Source organism: Budorcas taxicolor, chromosome 24, assembly GCF_023091745.1.
Source record: "Budorcas taxicolor isolate Tak-1 chromosome 24, Takin1.1, whole genome shotgun sequence".
NCBI lineage: Eukaryota > Metazoa > Chordata > Mammalia > Artiodactyla > Bovidae > Budorcas > Budorcas taxicolor.
The window spans coordinates 29,193,775-29,207,443 of NC_068933.1; positions in this window are offsets into that span (position 1 = coordinate 29,193,775).

A 13,669-nucleotide genomic window follows, 5' to 3' on the forward strand; every position below is an offset into this window, starting at 1 on the left:
CTGTACGTTAATAAAAATATAAAGAAATTTACTCAATTTAAGGTCTTAGAATAGAAAGCCCTAAGTGACATTTTCACTAATAGAAACTTTAAAACGTTCCTTTCCACCCACATGTGACATTAAGTAGCCAGAGGAGCCCCAAGTTCCCCATTACAGGTAGAAACAAGCTCCTAGGTGGTCTATTAACGACCATGTCTTACAGAACTATGTTTATTGCTGCTGATATTTTGTTAGTTTACATAAAAATTAACCATAAAAAACACTGAGACAAATTGAAGAGAAATGAAAAAGCAATTAAAGATTAAGATACAGAGCAACAATGAAAGATTTTGGCAAAAAGCTCACTACTAATATTGTTAGAAATGCAATTTAAACTACAATTATATCCATTTTCAATTAACAATTATTTAAGCTTAAAGGAAAAAGAAAATACCTAGTGTTCATGAGAGTAGAAAAATGGCATTCTAATTTTTGTTAGGAATACAGATTAATAAATTTACTCAAAATGCATTTTTGCACAAATACATTTAACATGTGCATAGCTTTAATCAGCAATCCAATTTTGGGGTTGTTAATCACAATGATATTAATAACAGTCAAAAACTGAAGACAACAGGAAATTAAATAAATTGATGTAAATTTCTATTTACGTCACTTAACTTAAACTCATAAGGGTTTAGAACATGGTTGTGATATGTTGTACATGAAGAAAAGCAAGCAGCAACTTACTATCTTGAGTACATCTTCAATTTTGTAAAGTGTGTGTGTATGCATGTATAGTTGTATTTAAAAATCTATTTTTAATTTTAACAGTGATTAAGACTAACTGATTACATGATGGCATAATAGGTGATTTTGTGTGCAGGTAGGGAAAAGTATGATAGGATAAACACCAAAATGTCAGCAGTGGTTAATTCTGAGAGATGAAGTATGATTATGGGTGTGTTTTGTATGTATTTGTGTGTGGGTGTCTGCTTTTCTGAATTTTCTCAATACTTATGATCAATATGTACTTCTTTAAAAACTAAAGAAAACACTTATGCTTTTCTTTAAAAAGAACAACAGTCAGGATAAATTTATCCAAACAGTGATAAGAAATCAGAAAGGGAGATCTGAAATACAGTGATTCTTCAGAGACGCATAGGATGATTTCCTAAGCAAATGGATCACCCCTTTTTTGAATCATCATGTCTTCATCCAGGACTATTTTCTGGGGTTGTAAGATGGTTAAAGAAAGCTGAGCACTGAAGTGATGCTTTTGAACTGTGGTGTTGGAGAAGACTCTTGAGAGTCCCTTGGATAGCAAGGAGATCCAACCAGTCCATCTTAAGCAAAATCAGTCCTGAATATTCATTAGAAGGACTGATGCTGAAGTTGAAACTCCAATACTTTGGCCACCTGATGCAAAGAACTGACTCATTGGAAAAGACCCTGATACTGGGAAAGATTGAAGGTGGGAAGAGAAGGGGATGAGAGAGGATGAGATGGTTGGATGGCATTGCCGACTCGATGGACATAAGTTTGAGTAGGCTCCTGGAGTTGGTGATGGACAGGGCAGCCTGGTGTGCTGCAGTCCATGGGGCTGCAAAGAATCAGACATGACTGAGCGACTGAACTGAACTGAACTGAAGATGGGGGAGATACAAACTGAAAAAAAAAATATTTTTCTTAAGAAGAGGGTAAACTCACTGATTGCTGTAAAGCTAAGATTAATAAACGTGCTCATTCCTTTCAATTTTTTTGAAGAGGAAAAACTAGGAAATATGAAATGGCTCAAACTTTTCATTCATTACAAGGCCGTGAACTCAAGAAGAAATAGTCTATCTCTCAGATTCCTTTGAATTATGAAAATAATAGTCCTTTGGGATATGTGATCCCATCTTGATTTTATTTTGTGGACTACCATGATGCCCCAAAATATCAAAAAGAACTCAGTCCCAGTGACTCTGCTTTACAAAATATGATAGCATTCTTTTCTATGTTGCTCTCTCTAGTTTTCTTTTCTTCCCATCATTTTCTGAAGCTAGCCCTCACAGAAATTGCTCACATTTAACATCTCATCTGTGTTTGAAATGATCGAGGGTCTCCAGAGGGGCTTCCCAGGTGGTGTTAGTGGTTAAAAAAGCAAAAAATCTGCCAATGCAGAGACTGAAGAAATGTGGGTTCAGTCCCTGCGTCAGGAAGATCCCCTGGAGGAGGGCACACCAACCCACTCCAGTATTCTTGTCTGGAGAATCCCATAGACAGAGGAGTCTGGCAGGCTAGAGTTCATAGGGCTGCAGAGAGTTGGACATGACTAAAGCGCGACTTAACATGCACGTGCATGCCTGATGCTCCAGAAAGGAATGAGTATTTTCAGAGGTAGCAAGACAAAGGAGAGGTTTCTTTAGATTTTCGGAGGGTAGAGGTTCACACACTCCTATATCAGAAGAAATATACCACCTAATTTCTGGCAGTTCCCTACTGTCTGAGAAAGACGACAGTCCATGCAAAGATTTTCAGCTCCAGAAGGCATAGAAACTATAGAATCACTTGAAAGAAATAAAATGAACTTGAAGCTTTTCAGAATACTCAGTTTGGCCCAATATCTCTGCTGCCCTTGTTTGGGAGAAGGTGCAGGTTTGTATTGAAGTGAGATTACTGAATCTCTTGTCCATCTAGCAGAATGGAAGCTTGGAGTCAAATATGATTTGCCTTAATTAAAAAAAGAAACCTGATATTTCCCATATATACAAATTCACAGTTGCAAATTTACACTGGCTACAGAAGTCTGAGAAATATATACAACCCTCTTTAACAAAACTCTGAGTGGAAGTCATATTCTTTTTGTTTTATTACATACATTTTTTGATGCTGCAAAGCAAAATGCTCTTCTGTAACTAATTCTTTTGTATTTGCTGTATTCTTTAGCTTTTTCCTACTCTCTGATGAACTCAATCTTTCAGAGTCACGTGATATGTGCATTTCTTTTTTATGGCATGGTTTTTATTGGAGTATAGTTGTTTTATACTTTGTCAGTTTCTGTGGTACAACAAAGTGAATCAGCCATATGTATAAATATCATCCCCTCTTTTTTGGACTCTTTCATGACACTTTCCTGGCCCTCCTAAGCAGGGTTATTTACTTTTGCTTCTAAGCAGAAGTCTATTTGGGAGATCCAATTTGTATAAACAAATGCTAATAATACTGAAGCAGTTCCCTATGAAGATGTGAGTGTTTTCCAGTCACGGCAGAGACCATTTATAACTATCTTATTTCATGAGCACCTACCCTGTAGCAGGCACTATGCTGTCTAGGCACACACACCAACAAAGATCCTTTATCCAGTTTAAAGTGTTACCTAATCAATATGAAGTAAAGTAAGATACCCTGAAAATATCACCTAGATGAATTCTCTCATGTTGCAGATGAGGAAACTGAGTCACAGAAAAAGTTTATTGCTTGAAGCAGTGGTCCTCCTATTTTAGCTTTTGGCAGAATACCTAGAGCACTAATTGTTAGACACAAATGTTGGAACCATCTCTAGAATTTCCATGCAGTAGTTCTAGGTCCTGAGAATCTGTGTGTGTTACGCATTCCCTGCTGAGCTGATGCTGCTGACCGGGGCCCGCATAAGGTGGCACGACACCCAGGTGCTTTGTATAATTATTCATGACACTATTAGTTATTCATGACTATGACATAAATATATGCAGATAATAAAAGAGACCATAGAAACTGGTTGCTTGTTTTTAGAGTTGCATTTAAGAAATAAAAAGCCCAGGGAAAAAGGTAAAAAGATGCCTTTTTAAAGATATCCTTTGGATCAGGGTAAGCTGACTTGTTTGCTTGGTCTGGGGATTAGAGACAAACTTCCACTTTTCCCGGGCTGGGTCCTACTCATATTAACTCAGCATCTTTTTTTTCCTTCTTAGATTTTCCCAAAGCCTTTGCAAAGCCCCCAAGTTTCTGTCTACTGACCTGTTGTCTCATGGCTGGAGAGCGAGGCTTAGGTTTCTGAAAGCTTTTTGTCCACCTACCTTCCAAGCACAGGATTTAGGCGAGCTCTCTGTTTACTTCCTACTAGCTGGTGTTCTGGGGGGAAGAATACAGCCATGAGAAGGGAGCACGTTTCTAACATTTAAAGACAACCAACACTAGTTTCATTTTCTGGGTACATCAGGGCAGAATGTTAACGTCTGATCACTCCCTGCCAGGCCATATAGCACAAGCTGGTATTTGATGGATCCAGGGAGTCAAAAAGCAATAATGTTTTAATACTTACATAAAACCACCTTTTGTTTAATAGGAATAAATAATGTTCCAATCATAATAATGCCAACTCTCTGCACACAGAGCTGAAGCATCTAATGAGATGGGACCTCCGGACGTGAGGCGGGTACAATAGGATGAAGAATGCTTCAGAACAGCAGGAAAAAAATAGTTCTAATCCCATGTACGGTTAGAGAAAATTGCTGAAGAAAACATCATATAATTAAACTAATTTTTTCAAGCTTCTTAAAGAAACAGATAAATGGTGTTCTGAAATTAGGAACAGGTGATGTGGGTTTTCAAAATAGAATTTTCCAATAGAGTCACTCAGAGTTTTTGAAAGTAAGACAAAACCAAACAGAAAAGCCCAGAATGGAACATTTTAAAAAGGAAAAAAGGTATACAAGCTCCTGTCTCCATGTTTCTACCTTTTCACCATACTCTCAATGTGTCCATTTATGGCTCAGATCATCCAGTCAAATGTGATCATTTATACTTCTTGTTGGTTGGTCTTCTTTATAATTGCTTTCCTAGCGCTGAGCACTATGTCTGGCAAATAGTATATTCTCAATAACTATTTGCAGAAATCATATGTTAAACATTGGTTCTTGCCCTGAAACTATCCTCCTGGGCTAGCTGGCTCTCCCCTTTCTGTAGGCTGTCCATCCAGGCTTCTAACAGTGCAGATATGTGCAGCAGGCTTCCCAGGTGGCTCAGTGGTAAAGAATCTGCCTGCCAAGCAGGAGGCGTGGGTTCAATCCCTAGGTCAGGAAGATCCCCTGGAGAAGGAAATAGCAACCCACTCCAGTATTCTTGCTTGGGAAATCCCATGAACAGAGGAACCTAGCGGGCTATAGTCTATGGGATCGAAAAAAAGTTGGTCTAAACAACAACGATTATCACAGCAAGTTGGCCACAGTTCATTGATCTCTTTAGATTAAAATAGAAAGGCTTAAATCTCAATTGTTCCTCAAATTGCTAATTGGTCCAACTAGTAACTGTAGGAAGATACTACCTCTACTGACATGAATGCAAATGGTGATTAACTAGAAAGGTCTCTTTTCTTCTGGTTACATTGGCCATTAGGGATGTAGAGCTCGATGTATGGGGGGTGGGATGATTGATGTATGTTCCAGGGAGGTTTTTCTTTCCCTTGCAGATTAAGCTTGGCCCAAGGGTTGTTTTTAAGCTTATTGAGAGGATGGTGCTTGAATCTGAGGATGGAACAAATCGATGTGTGCACAAAAGAACATCGGACTCCTCTCCCCTCATAAGCGTCTTAGCCGCTTGAGAAGGCACTCAGGCTGCTCTTTTCTGAAGCCATTCCTCTTGCCATTTCTCACACACCTAACAGCTCTTCCCACAATAATTTTCCTCATCTCAAATTCACAGCCTGTTATTGTCTCATTGTCTTAAACCGAAAATAAACACAGCCGCTTGCAAGGCTGTCTGTACAATATGTTCTTCCACGGCAAGCCTCCCACAGAGCAGATGAATGTTTATGTGCGAGAGTTCACTTTTCCACGGGGTGGTATGAATAATATTATCCGAGGACATCGCTACTCCCAAACTTCCTGTTTGCTCACTGATATTTTCCCTTCGTGTTTATTTATTTGTGTTTATTGAGATGTAAGTACCATATGAAAAAATGCACAGGTAGTACAAGTTCAGTTTGATGATTTTTGACAACTGTGTTTGCCATAAAGTAAACACCCATGAAACGACTACACCAAACAAGCTGCAGAATGTTACCATCATCAGCAAAAGACCCTTTGTACTCCCTTTCAGTTAATTAGCCTGTTTTTCAGAGGTCCTTCCCCACCTCCCAGCCAAGAAGCAACCACTTGCTGAAGTCACCATGAATTGATTGTAATATAAACAGAATCACACAGTGATTCCTCTTTTGTGTCTGGGTCTGATGGCTGAACATAACATTTTCAGATTCATCCAGGTTGTATGAATAAGTGGTTATGTTCCATTATTTTTGCTTCATAGAATTTTATTCTACAATGATACAGCAACTTGTCAATCCTTTTCTTTGTTGGTGGACACTGGGGTTGTTTATCATTTGGAACTATCAGGACTAAAGTTTATATACACGATATTTGTGTATAAAACACATATGATTTCTTTTGTAATTACCTGAAAGTTGAATTGCTGGGTCATATGGTGACCGTTTGTTTATGAGAAACTGAAGAACAATTTCCCAAGTGATTGAATAATTCTGCACGCTCACGTGCAATAAGAGTTGAGATTTCCTGTTTTTTTCACGGTTGGAGGAGGTAAATGAAAAGCTATGACTGTTAGTTGACCTAGGCTTGATTATTTATTTTCTCAACAATGTCTTTGATGAGAAGAGATTTTTAATTTTGGAGAAGCTGAAATTATCACTTTTTTCTTTCGTAGTTAGTGTTTTGTGACTTACCTACAGGATATTTTCCCAGTGTAAGGTCACACAAGTATTCGCCTGTGTATTCACAAGTGTTTTCTTTGGGAAGGTTTGTGGTTCTATTAAACTATATGATCCATCAAAAGTTAATTATGCCTCAACAGTTAAAAGAATTTTCAAGTCCGTTTTTTTCCTTATGAATAGCACTGTTTGTTGAGAAAGCTGTCATGGCTTACCCACCATACTTAGTAGTTTGGTTGGAATTAATTAATACTATTAATGAGTTTACCTGGACTCTATTGTCTGCCTTTGATTAATTTGTCTAATTTATGCTGATACAACACTATTTTGATTACTGTACCGTTTATAATAAGTCATGAAATTGAATAGAAAATCCTCCAACTCCATTCTTTTTAGAAATTGTGTTCCTTTTTGAGAAATTTCTAATACAAAGTTTTGGCTAGAACTCCACTGAACCTAAAAGTTGTTTTGAGAAGAATGAAACTTTTGACAATACTTCTTCTATTGTATGAAATCTTTTATTTTTATCTTTTCATTTATGTAAGACTTCTATATTTTCTTGTAGCAGTGTCCCACCATTTTCAGTGTGGAGGTCATAAACATTTTTATTATATTTAATTTTTCATTTTATTTTTAATTGGAGGATAATTGCTGTACAATGTTGTGTTGCTTCTTGCTGTACAACAATGTGAATCAGCTCTCAGTGTATATTTCAAGGTGTTTAATGTTCTTTAATTATATTACAAACAGCATTATTTTAAAAATTTCAACTTCAGTTCTGGATCATCAGTGTGTAGAAATATATTTTATTTAATATTGCCTTTGTCTCCTGTTTGCTTTTTAAGTTTCCATATTAGTGCCAGAAAGTGTTTTTGTAATTATTCCATAATGTTTTGCATGTGTACTACAATTTCATCTGAAAATTAAGGCAATTTTATATCTTCTCAATCTTTAAAACATTTATTTCTTGTCTTAGTGCACTGGCTAGGGCTTGCCCCACAGGGTTAAATGGAAGCACTCAGAATAGATATCCTTGTCTCATTCTCAGTTTCAAAGAAAAATTATTAATTGTTTCACCATTAACTATGGTACTAACTCTACATTTCTCGTAGGTATATCTTATAAGGTTATACAAATTCTCTTCCATTTTTAGTTGGCTGAGAGTTTTATCATGAATGGTGATTGAATCTGGCCAAATGCTTTTTCTCCATCACTTCTAATGATCACAATCTCTTTTCTTCTTTTAGTGAATGATTTACATTGGTTAATTTTCTAATGTTAAACAAGCATTCCTGTGATATATCTCATAGATTGTGATGTGTTAGCTTTTCAATAATTAATGGATTTTATTTTCTGTTATTTAATAAGGGATATTTATCCCCCATTTTCTTTCCCTCTAATCATGTTAGAGTTATTCTTGGCTTATTAAATGAGTCAAGAACTGTATCCTCATTCTTTTCTTTATGTTTGTGTATGTTAGTATTACTTCTCACATATATTTCCTAGGATTCAATAAGTGAAGACATCTAGAGTTTTCTTTATCACAAATTTAATGTTTTTATATAGTGTTAAGATTTTTACTTTGCTTTAGTTTTGGTTAGTTAAAATTTCCACGTTATCTGTTCATTGTACTTAAGGTTTCAAATTTATTGGCAAGAAATGTATAAGTCCCCACATCACATGTTTAATACCCATAGTACTTTGTGTAATAGGCTCTTTAATTTACAGTACTTAATTTTTATTTTCTTTTTCATTGATCAATGTAATTAGGCCCAAATTTTATTTTGTTGATTTTCTTTATTGTTTGTATATTTTCTGTTCAATTATTTCCATTCATATTATTTTTGTTTTCCACTGTGTTTTTGCTATAATTTATTTCTAGATTTCTTTTAAAGTCACATTTCAATGACTTTCTACTTTTCTTCTTTAATAATATATGCTCTTAAAGGTAAAACTTTCTTCTAGGAGCTCTTTTCACTTCTATATGCAAACTTCATTATGCTGTGTTTTCATTTTCATTCCATTTAAAATATAATTTTTGTTAGGGTTTTTTGATCTATGAATCATTCAAAACTGTTCTTGATTAATATTTGAATATTGGAGAATTTTCCAAATAACTGATTCTCTGAAAAATGTTAAGACTTTTTATGGTCTTGCATCTCATGTTTAATATTCCACATGTGATATACACAACTATTCTGAAGCTAATGGGTACAATCTATGAATATCAACCGGATCTAATTGGTTAGCAGTATATGTTGGTATTACCTACTAACTAAAATCTAGAAATATAAATACTCTATATTTTTACTTTTTTATGTGTGTCCACTTGTTTCTATCAATTATTAAAATGATATTGTTAAAAGCTCTAAGTACAATTGTGGACTCCCCAGTTTCTTTAGCTATGTCACTTTTGCTTTTTTGTTTTTAAAGCTCTATTTTTTGGCATCAGTAATTATGATCTCTGTGTCATCTTGATGAATATTCCCCTTAGCATTATTGAAAGTCCCTCTTTCTGTCTGGTAGTATTTTCTGTCTTGATTATTTGTTAAGCTTGGAACTTACATTGTACGTTTTTTTTCCATTCTATAACTTCACCTATGTCTTCATATTTAAAGTGTGGTTACTGCAAATAGCATATAATTGGTTTTGCTTTTTTAAATTCAGTCTGTCAGTCTTTCAGTTTTAATGGGAATGATTGATATCTTAATATTTAATTTAGCTTTGACACATTAAATTTATCTACCACCTCAATATTTGTTTTATATTTATCTCATCTGTTCTTTGTTTCTCTGTGATACCTTTCCTTTTATCTTTTTTGATGAAATAAACTTTCTTACACCACTTGCCCCTTCAGTAACGTCAACTTTTTGGCCATTTATGCTTTTGTTGCCCCATATGTTACTTCAACATGTCTACAAACATTATTTGTTGTTATTATTTTTGTTTTAAATTTTTAATGACTTTTCAAATACATTTAAGAATGTCAGTATAAGTATTTACCTATGCATCTATGTAATTATCAATGTATCAAAGTATCTATGTGTCTATCAACTTGTGTACATAGGTGGTCTGTACGTATCTATCATCTATGCATAGAATGAGAAATGTGGTCTATATTTACCATGTATACTAGACCCCTTCATTACTTCCCAAAGATTCAGACTTCCATCTGCTGTTAGTCCCCTTGGGCCTGGAGATTTTCTGCTAGCATTTCTCTCAGTATAGGTCTACTGAAAACAAATCTGTTAGTTATTGACTTTCCAAATATGTTTTCACTTAGCTTTGTTTTTGAAAGATACTTTTATAGCATATGAAATTTAATATACTGGAAAAATTCTCTAGTATATTAAAATTGGCATTTATTTTTTCTTCTGTCCTCCATTACTTCTGAAAAGGAACTCCAGCAATTATTCATTTTTTTTTTCATTATATGTTCACTGTATGTATTTGTTCACCTATTTGTCTTACTGCCTTTTTTCAAATTTCCTTAACTTTGATTTTCTGCGATTTCGGATATGCTGTGACCAAGTGTCTTTGTATTTGTATTTCTTTATATTTGTCCTGCTTCATTTACTTACCTTACTTTGTGGATTGATGCCTTTCAACAATTGGGTAAAATTCTCAGCCATTATCTCTGCAAGTATTGCTAGTGCACCATGCTCTCATTTGATATATTTGATGTATTATAATCATTTAATATTGTCCTGCTGATTTTTGATGCTCTCTGCTGATTGTTTTATTTTTCTTCTTTTTATGTGTTACTTTGGTTAATTTCTAATGTCTTTTCTTTAAGTTTGCTTCCTCTTTCTTCTTCTGTGTTGAATGTGTTTTAAATACATTAAGGGAATTTTTCATTTCTGATGTATTTTTATATCATTTTTATTTTTCCACAGCTTTATTCATATATAATTAACATATGATATTGTGTAAGTTTAAGGTGTATAACATGATTTGATACACATATATATTGTGAAATGTTTACCACAATAAGCTTAGTTAATCCATGCATCACACGGGACAACACATGCATTGCCTCACATGCTACAGTGCCTCCCCATTCAAGAGGAGAGAATGTTTAAGATCTACTTTCTTAGCAACTTCAAGTATATAATACAGTTTCATTAACTATAGTCCCCATGTTTTATATTTGTGTCCCAGGACTCATTTATCTTAAAAGTGAAGTCTTGTATCTTTGATCAACATCTTCCCATTTTCCCTACCCCTCCAGCAACCACCATTCTACTCTGATTCCATTTGTTTGGCTTTGTTAGATTCCATGTGTGAGATCATGCAATACGTGTCTTTCTATGTTTGTCTTATTTCACTTACGATAGCATCCTCAAAGTCCATCCATGTTATCACAATTGGTAATGTTTCATCCTTTTTCGTGGCTGAATAATATTTCACCACATACATGTGTGCTACATTCTATGATTATATCTCCTTTTGGGCATTTAGGTTTTTTCTGTGTCTTGGTTATTATGAATACTGTAGTAATAAATGTGGAGATGCAGATAGCTCTTTGAGATCTTTGTTTTGTTTCCTTTGGGTATATATCCAAAAGTGGATCACATAGGAGCTCTCTCTAAATTTTTTGAGAAATCTTCACAGTTTTCCATAATAGGTGCAACAGCTCACATTGTCACCGATAGAGTCCAAGAGTTCCCTTTCTTCACATCCTCACCAATACTTATCTCTTCCATTTTTGAGAATATGCATTCTAACAGGTGTGAGATGGAATCTCATTGTGGTGTTGATGTGAATTTCTCTGATGATTTACAGCATCTCAACTTTCTAATGAGGTTAAAAAATGTATGGGCTTTGTAGCTTATTTGGCTTATGGTATATTCTCCTGTGATTTTTTATCCTACAGAGAAGCAGAGATTTTATGTGTAGTTTTTATTTAGGACATACTAAGCCAGGTTTTTTCCTCTTATCACCTGATTTTAGTTATATTTGAATGAATAAGCATATCTGTCTTACAAAGATATTTTACAAAACTGTGAATATATTTTATGATCCTGAATGTACACACATTACTCAGTAAACATAGTCAGGTAGTCAAGATAATACATAAACATGTAAATTAAAACAAAAAATGCCATGAAAATCTGTAAAATTTAAGAGAAGAGGTTTTACATGCGTGTGGACTAGACGGCTGTTTTAGTGTCACAGGCTAAGCTTTAAATAACAGTAGCCAGAATTCTGTGAGTCAATGCCAACATTAAGTTTGGAGGACACTGTGGCCAAAGTACCCATTTCCAGAGTGCTCTAGGGTTTCTGATGAAGTCATTTCAGGTCTCATCTCCGTCGCATAATTTCTATGAGGTTAGAAGTGGGATGACATTATCAGTTCCTCTTTGCTGCTGCGAAGTAAGAAGTAGTCACAGAAGTGTTTTAGTCCAAGATCATATGAGTTAATCAAAATCAGCAGAAGAAGAAAATCACAGGAGGGCAATTGGCTTGTCTTTGTCCTGTCCTGGTCATTAAACACCTAACTCCTACAAGACAAAATTGTCTATCCAATTCTTAAAGGTCTCTTGAGACAGTGATGTCCTGCCATGGTATTAAGTAACCTTTAGATCAAGAATATTAGTTATGTTTGACTAAACACTGACAATCACCCCATGGCCTCAAGACCAAATCTTGGGAACTGAATTAAGTTGAAGGAAATCATCAGCTTCGTATATATTTCAATACCTAAAAACAGTAATGATATACCTACTCTGTCTTTTCTCTTATGTTCAAATCTCCCTAAAATTGGAATTCATTAATGTTTATATGAAATATTCCTTGTGCAAACCACAAGACTATTTATAAAAGCAATATCTACCTTTAATCAAACATTTCACTGAGTTTAAATATATCATTTAAATTTTACTAAAACTGTATTAAATATATTATCCGATTTAATTGCTATAAAAATAATATAAGGTAGAAACAGAGTTACAGACAGTCCATAAAATTTGTGTATAGCAAAACTGGTATATGACATATGTTTGTTTGACTCCATTGCCTTTGCTGTTTACTCTTTCTGTAATCTCATTCTATCCTTTCAATAATAATATAACAAAATAAAATATGGATTAATTCTTTACAAGAGAAAAGGATTCATTATGGGCTTCCTTTAAATCACAAGCATTTTTGATGGATTTAGAACTTGGCTTAATTATATATAACTGATCTACGTGCTCTTTTTTGAGGAAACATGTACTGTGCAATGTACAATTAATTGTACCTCAAATTGCCATCCCTAGTTTTAGTGCTTATCTTAAATAAGATTTAAAAAAAAAAACAACAACTTGGGAGATTTCACCCCAAATGAGGAATTTCCAATTTCTCTGGAGAAATTCAAAAAATGGAAAACAGCTGGCTTGCATTCTCACATAGCACACGACAAAAGACTTTAGAAAGGGGGTGAATTAGCTCATGCTCCACAGCCCTCTCTGTTCCCAATTGCTCCTTCTTTTTCATTACTTGCTCTGTTCTTGAATGCATTGAATTTTCAGTCTTTTAGATGTAAGTATACATTGCTTTAACCAAAGAATTGAAGTGCTAGCTGTGAGTTACCAAATAAATGAAGCAGAGTCTTCACTGGCAAAGTGGGCACAACCCTCATTTTAAAAAGATGTGATCACAGAACTTTCTGTGATTATATAAAATTTCTAAATATGTACTGTTCAATATGGTACCCAGTAGCCACTTATGGCCATTGAGTAAAAGGTGATATATTTTCTCATTCAGAAAAAAAAATTTCCAGATTATATGAAAAAACTGCGCCATTTTTTCTGTGTGTGCATTTCTTTTCCCTCCTTCCCTGAAATCAAATAGACAGTAGTCACTCAAGGATTGTTTGTTAATGAAGTTCTTCCATTCTTCATCCTTCAGCTGCCAGTGCTCAGAACAAGCCTCATTATGGAAAGAAAGATCAATATTACATAATAACTTTCACTAGAAGCTATCAAATGGAATGGCCATCAAATATTTTTGTTCTTTTAAAATTAA